Below are 6,947 nucleotides of genomic sequence, written 5' to 3' on the forward strand. Positions count from 1 at the left end.
AGAATAAAACAACAAAAACTTGATTATAATCTTGACTACCCAGAAATAACTACTTAATTCTTTAATAAAGTTTTAACATATGTATATAAGTATGTATGTATATGTATATATAATTTGAATGATAGAATACATACTGTTGTGATATAATGCATTTTATAATCTGACAATTGTAGTGAGCAGATATTTTTCCTCACATTCTTAAGTAATTTTGCATATGTTGCACTGTTGTTATTGTGATTTGAATAAGAAATGTCCTCTATATGCTTATGTGTTTTAACACTTGGTCCTCAGTGTTTTGGGAGGTTATGGAACTCTAAGAGGCAGAGGCTGGCTGGAAGAAGTGGACACACCTTGAAGTTTTATAGCCTGCTCTGCTTCTTGTCTGCTCTCTGTTTCTTGTTCCACAGAAATTTGAGGACGTTAAGAGTTTCAGATGTGCGTTAAGAGTTTCAAATGCGCACAAGCTGCCTCACCCAGCAGTCTCAACTGTGAGCCATTCCTATCATACCATCTACACCATGATGTACTCTTAAGTATGAGCCAAGATAAACCTTTAGTCCCTTATGGGCTTCTTGTCGGGTCATTGGTTGCAACAATGAAAAAAAAAGAACTTAAAAAATATTTAATGCATAGGGATCAGAAAAGCATACATGTGAAATTCATAATTGAAGCAAGTCATCTCTATGCAGAGTTCACTAAGAATACCTTGGAAGTACAGGTAACCAAGGCAGGGCTCATTGCTGCCCTCTGTTCCACGTGTAGGCACTGATAATGCAGTTTCATACCTACATTTAGAAGCTTTATTCTCCTCTGGTCTACCTTCCTCTCACCTTCTATAGGTAGCACTAGTTCATATGGCTATCCTTTTTATTATTTATATTTCAGTTCTTCAGCATTGAGTTGCAAAAGAAAAGAAGAAAGTAAACATTTACATTCTTTTTTTTTTTCTTTTGCATATACCCCTCAAGGCCCAGGCCCCTCCTCAAGGCCCCTGTCTACCAATGCTATTGCTTTTCATATTACATTTTATGTTGAATAAAGAAAAGTTAGAAATGAACTTGAGTCCAATTACTCAATTATTTTATTATAAAAGAAAATCCCTGATCAAAATAAATGTTGAGTGGGGCATCACAGTCATGTATAAAGTAATAAATCTATTGATGGATGTGATGGCAGAGTGCAGGTACATATTAGGTATAAGTGTCTAGCTTTCTGAGGACAAGTTGTTACTGCTGCCATGTTGGGAGAATTCCAATGTACTTAGTGTTAGTTTTCCACTAGTTGGCTCTATTTTCCACCAGGAAATGATGCTACATCAAAGAAGCAAGAGCGCTCCTGCTCCCTGTTTCGACATACAGAATACACAGTTGTAATCCTAGCCAAATAAGTCCTGGTAAGATAAGATTGTGCAATCATTTTATTCAGACTGCCTCTGATGTATTTTTCTTCAGCTAATTTAGTGAGAACCAGGTCAATTGGGAAAGATTAACCAGCACAGAACAGATCATTTTGCCTACCTGATCAGAGAAGTCAATTAAAGATTCTTGTAGTTTGTTCTTACACTGAGTATCAGTCCGCATATCTTGTGCTCGTTCCTATAATGTTATTCTCTGCAAGCCTGTGACAATCAGTAAAACCATTAGCTTCCATCTATCTAGTAATATAGCTCCAAAACTTCAGTCATATATTCTTGCTGAAGAGTAGACATGCAGATTTATTACTCAACATCCATTACTTGACTCCATGGGGAGTATGTCCTTTCTCAGCATTCCTAAAGACCTGTGTGAGAAGTCAGTGTTGTTTTAGCTTGTATCAGCAGGATGTATGGAAACAATATTTTAAAATTCCAGTTTTTCTCATTCTTAATTTAACTAATTATGAGGAATTTCACATGAAGCTATGGATTTGGTGTAATAGACACACAGTCATTGAAAAGTTGGAGGTATTATGGGAGAATGAGCTAGTGTGTAATTTTTTTTTGCCTTATATGTCCTTAATCCTGATCCTTTATGTGAATCATATTTGGTAATAAAATATTTTATGTTTTCATAGAATGTGTGTGTGTGTGTGTGTGTGTGTGTGTGTGTTCTGAAGACAGCTTAGACCACAAGGTCACTTAAAAATGCATAGTTAAGTAGTCTATCTTTTATCAATATCTACCATTAAGCCAAAAGCTATTATCAAAGAATAATTTTTGTTTTGTAACCTATGAGTCAGGATACCTCTTTTAAAGTTGATCAGGGGGATTCCCCAGACTCCCCAAGCAATACAGGCTACTGTCATAGTTCTTGGCTGCCTACCAAATCTCAATGTTAAGACCTTATTGCCGAAGACACCACATGCATGGGTCACAGGATGTGGAGAAATCAAGCTGGTACTGAAATGGAAGCTTCCTCATACTGTCTACCTTTTACAGTCACAGAAGGTATTATGCAGTATGCTAAGGTAAAAGTCATCAGCAGTCTTACTTAGCTGTGATCCCTGCAGTCTATAGTAATGACTAGTCTGAAAAGATGCACCCATTGGCTCAATAGTTGCATGGATGTTACGGAGGTAACTAACCACTTTCTGAATGGATTTAAGGAACTCCGTAGGATGAAACTGAAGCCTAGTGAAGTAAACTGGGCCAAGAGCCTGTGGCTGAGAAGGTCATAAGCCCTAGCAGAAAAACTACTATTATTTTGTTAAATGGACATATCAAATTACTTTATAAATACCCATTTTTGTACTCAGAGATTAGTGCAATTCTCAATTCTCATCAGTGATGCTTCTTTGTACAGTGGATGGAATTAAGACAGAGACTCACAACTGGTCAAAGTACAGATAATTAGTGATTGTAGTGCTTAGCTTTATATAGGATGTCTATATCACTGCTGTTGCCTCAATACTTAGGTATCCACACAGAAGAGGGAGCAGAAAGATGACAAAAGCCAGAAGCTGGGGACGACTGCTGTGAAATTATGTCTCAGACATTACAGGGCCATTGCTCACATGAACTCACAGCAGTTGTGCTTGTCTATACAAGATCTCTACAGCATCAAGCCAGTCACACTCAATCATGTATCGGGTAGGGCTCATGCACTTATATCTCTCCCTGGGGAGTTACTGGCAACTGTTGGCTGCTGAGCTAGGGAGAGTCAATCTTCAGGGATGTGTTCCCTGGTTGGTTGCTCAGATTCCAATGGATGGCCTACACCTATTGGCACGTGGGCAGCACTAACCGAACTCATACAGTCATAAAGAGAAAAAAGCATAAATAAAGTTGAAAGGAAAAGGTAGAAGGGTCTGGGAGGATTTGTACGGTGGGTAATAAGGAGCAGATATGATCAGAATACATTGTATATATGTACGAAATTTTCTAAGAATAAATTAAAAATATTTTTGAATAATTTTGGAAAAGGAAAGCATACTACCCTTTATCTGTGAAATAATATTTGTCTCAGTAGAACTTGTCAGAATCTCCAATCACCTTGTTCTAGTTTGTTTCTTAATTGCTGTGACAAAATACTATGACTAGTACCAACTTGGGAAAGAAAGGGTTTATTTTATATTATATCTTCTGGGTCACAGTTCATCAGGGAGCTCAATGTAGGAACTCAGGGAAGAAACCTGGAAGCAGGAGCTGGAGCACAGGACATGGAGGAATGCCACTTACTGGCTTGCTCCCCTGGCTCCTGATAGGCCTCCTTTCTTATGCAACACAGGCCCACCTGCTCAGGGGTGGCACCACCCACAGTAGGTTGGACCCTCCCACATCACTCAACAATCAATAAGATGCCCCACAGATATGGCCACAGGCCAGTTCAACAGAGGCAATTCCCCAGGTGAGGCTCCCTCAACCCAGTGTGTCAAGTTGACACTAAAGCTATCCAGCACACACCTACAATATATACCATGAACACTTGATGAAACATTTATCTGGTTCATAAAGCTTAGGTGACTTAGTAACTTGCAGTGTCCTAAATTTAACCTTTTGTTAGATCCACAAGAAATATCAGCTTTATAGTGTTTTGATAAAGCGATCAAATTGGTATATTACCTTCAGTTATGCCAATTATCACAATGCAGAGATTTGTGCCTTTTTGTTATTTTCTTTTCTTTGCAAAATTAATTATACCCAGACATCTAGATTCATAGAACCTTTCTAAATTGTCTATTGATTGTCATTGGAGTTTATACTTTTTACATTTTTTATCAATTATTTTTTAATTTTTATTGAACTTTTGTACATTTCTTTTTTTTTTTTTTTTTTTTTTTTTTTTTTTTTTTTTTTTTTTTAATTGAAGTAGCAAAATAGATAGCCAGGGTACCTGATCCAAGTCTCAGCTCTTTTGTTTGACTAGCTCTAGAAACCTGGGCAAATTATTTAACCTTTCTACATTGATGCTTTCTAAATTTCACTTTTTACAACAGTTGTTAATCAAATTTAATCCTGGGGCTGGAGAGATGACTCAATGGTTAAGAGCACTGACTGCTCTTGCAGAGGACTTGGGTTCGATTCCCAGCATCCACATGGTGGCTATAAACAGTCCTTAACTCCAGTTCCAGGGGACCGAAGCCCTCTTCTGACCTCCATGGCATTGCACAACACAGGTGCACTCACTTACATGGAGGCAATACACTTATACACATAAAATAAAAATAATAGATAAAAATTTAAAGAAAAAAATTTAATTCCCCACCTCCATCCATGACCCCAACCCCCCACCAAACCTCATATATTCCACTATGCATGTTAAGGGTTAGCAATTAAAACTAAAAAGTAATGATTTACTAATCAATTGGTCTGGTCAGCATGTGACCAATATTTCCAAGCAAAATGAAGCCTAGAATGATATCATGATGATAATCTTATGGCTTATACAAATGTGTCTTCCCTTAGGTGTAGATATTCAAGTGTTATGCAGCCTGTGGTGCTATTTGGGATGGTTCTGGTCTCTTTGGAAGGCATAACCTAGTGGAGAAAATGGTGACTGAGAGCTGTATCATTGGGACTTGTATCTTTTACTGGGCCATTTTCTGACTTGCTCTCTGTTTGGGGGATGCCATGAAGTAATAACTTTGCTCCTCTGCATGTTGTTCATGATGATTCTCTGCATTATCGTGGCACAGAAACATCAGAGTTGGCCAACCATGCTGCTACAGGAATCGCCACATGTCGAGCAGGCACTGGAGACTTAGTGGTGAAATTCAAGCTTTATTTGTGCCAACGTGGACCAGGGGAGTAGCTCTGAACCAGAGTTACGTCATTATAGGTAGTTCATTGTCACTCCAGACCCATTCTGTCATTGATAGGCTTAAGTTCCTGCGTACATGACTGCAGGCCATGCATGCTTTCTCTAGCCCACATGACCATCAGCTCTGTGCTGGGGTCACTAGACCACGTGACAGTAGACTATAAGCAGGAACTTTCAATGGTCAGTGTTTTTGCAAAAGATGAACAACAGGTTAGGTTGGGTTGGTCATCTGTTGACAGCTCCATTTCAAGATAAGGCATTATGGTTCCATTTCTCACTCAGTTTAGACTCTTTGTCTCAATACAGTAAACCCTTTGGGAGTAAGCTAAATAAAAATTTCCTCTCTCTTTGATTTTTTTTCCATTATGTTTTTCATTACAATGATGAAAACCAGACTAGTCCACGTACTTTTTACCAAACACCAGGTCATTGCTGTGACTAAGTTTGACCATGTGGCTCTTAGTTTTGGGAACTATCTTGTGGAAGGATTTAGGGAAAGATACAGGCCAGAGAAGCCCTAGAATGATGTTAAGTCGAGGTTAATCGGCAAATCTTATGGAAGCACAGAAAACCAGGGTTTTGAAGCAAAAGCAGACACTAAAGACAGTGCTCAGGTGGAAATGAGAAATTTATTGGGAATTATATTAGAGACTGCAAGTTACATTTTAGCAAAGATCTTATGCTGTGAAACTTTGGGGACGGTGGAGTTTAAAGGTGATGGATTAATTAATCTGGCATGGAAAACTGCAAGGGAATTCATTAGTTAAGTTGTGACATAACCATTACTGTCTGCTTTTAGCCCAATTATAAAAAGATCTGAGAACAAAATGCATGCAGAAAGATTTGAAAACTTGGAGTGAAAAGGATAGAAGCATATGTACAGTTACAGACAAGGAGGGCATGGCAGTTAAAGAGATTAGAGTTACTAATAAGAATCATAGTACTTTTCACTATGAAATAGGGAAAAAAATATCTTGAGAGTATCTTAAGAAGTACAAAGGCCCCATCCATAGTGGCTCAAGGCTCTGAAAGTTTGAACTAATTTGAAAGACTTTGCCTTGAGAGAAGTGCTCTGTAGCTTCATGCTCACACATGTAGGCAAATATTTGTTTTTATTTTCTTGCCCAAGCACTCAGAATATTCAGCTGTGCTAAAATGGGAGGTAGAGGGGCTAGCTATGACTTAACCAGGCAGCAGACACTGGAATACTTCATGGGATGCTGAATCAACATGCGTACAGATACAAAGATACAGAGTATTTGAGGCCTCCAACCAGATTTCAAAGCAAAGTCCATGAGGACAGGCAATGTGTGATAGGGTTAGAATTCCTGCAACTAGCCTCTGAAAGGAAAGGATGGTTTGTGAAGCCATGAGGTTAAATCCAAAGACACAGTGACGATTGCTGTAAGTTAGAGATGCCTGCAACATGGGACGTTTTCACAGATGTGTCACAGTCAGCAAACAGAGTCAACACAAGAGTAGTCATGTGGGCTGCAACTAGGAAGGTCACAACCACAGGTTTGCTCAAATCTTTTGGATCTTACCTCATTCAAAAAACTTAGATGTCAGTCATGAAGTTAAGGATTTTACGTTTCACCCTTTGGCCTTAATTTCAGTCCATCACTTCCTTCTTTGGCCTTATTCCTCCCTTTGCAGTGGGAAGTTTTACTTTGTGTCATGACATGCTCTCTTGTGTGTGTGTGTGTGTGT

At 38.6% G+C, this 6,947-nt stretch overlaps 1 long non-coding RNA gene across 1 annotated transcript in view; it reads right to left on the minus strand.

The window, feature by feature from the left end:
* LOC108491509 overlaps nt 1–6,947 on the minus strand; it is a 25,812-nt gene that overhangs the window by 8,184 nt on the left and 10,681 nt on the right. Inside the window, exon 2 of the long non-coding RNA XR_001872781.1 lies at nt 724–733. This is a non-coding gene — a long non-coding RNA (uncharacterized LOC108491509). The remainder of the gene's footprint in view (nt 1–723; nt 734–6,947) is intronic.

The sequence above is a fragment of the Nannospalax galili genome, unplaced genomic scaffold (assembly GCF_000622305.1).
Source record: "Nannospalax galili isolate Female #2095 unplaced genomic scaffold, S.galili_v1.0 scaffold461, whole genome shotgun sequence".
NCBI classification, from domain to species: Eukaryota; Metazoa; Chordata; class Mammalia; order Rodentia; family Spalacidae; genus Nannospalax; species Nannospalax galili.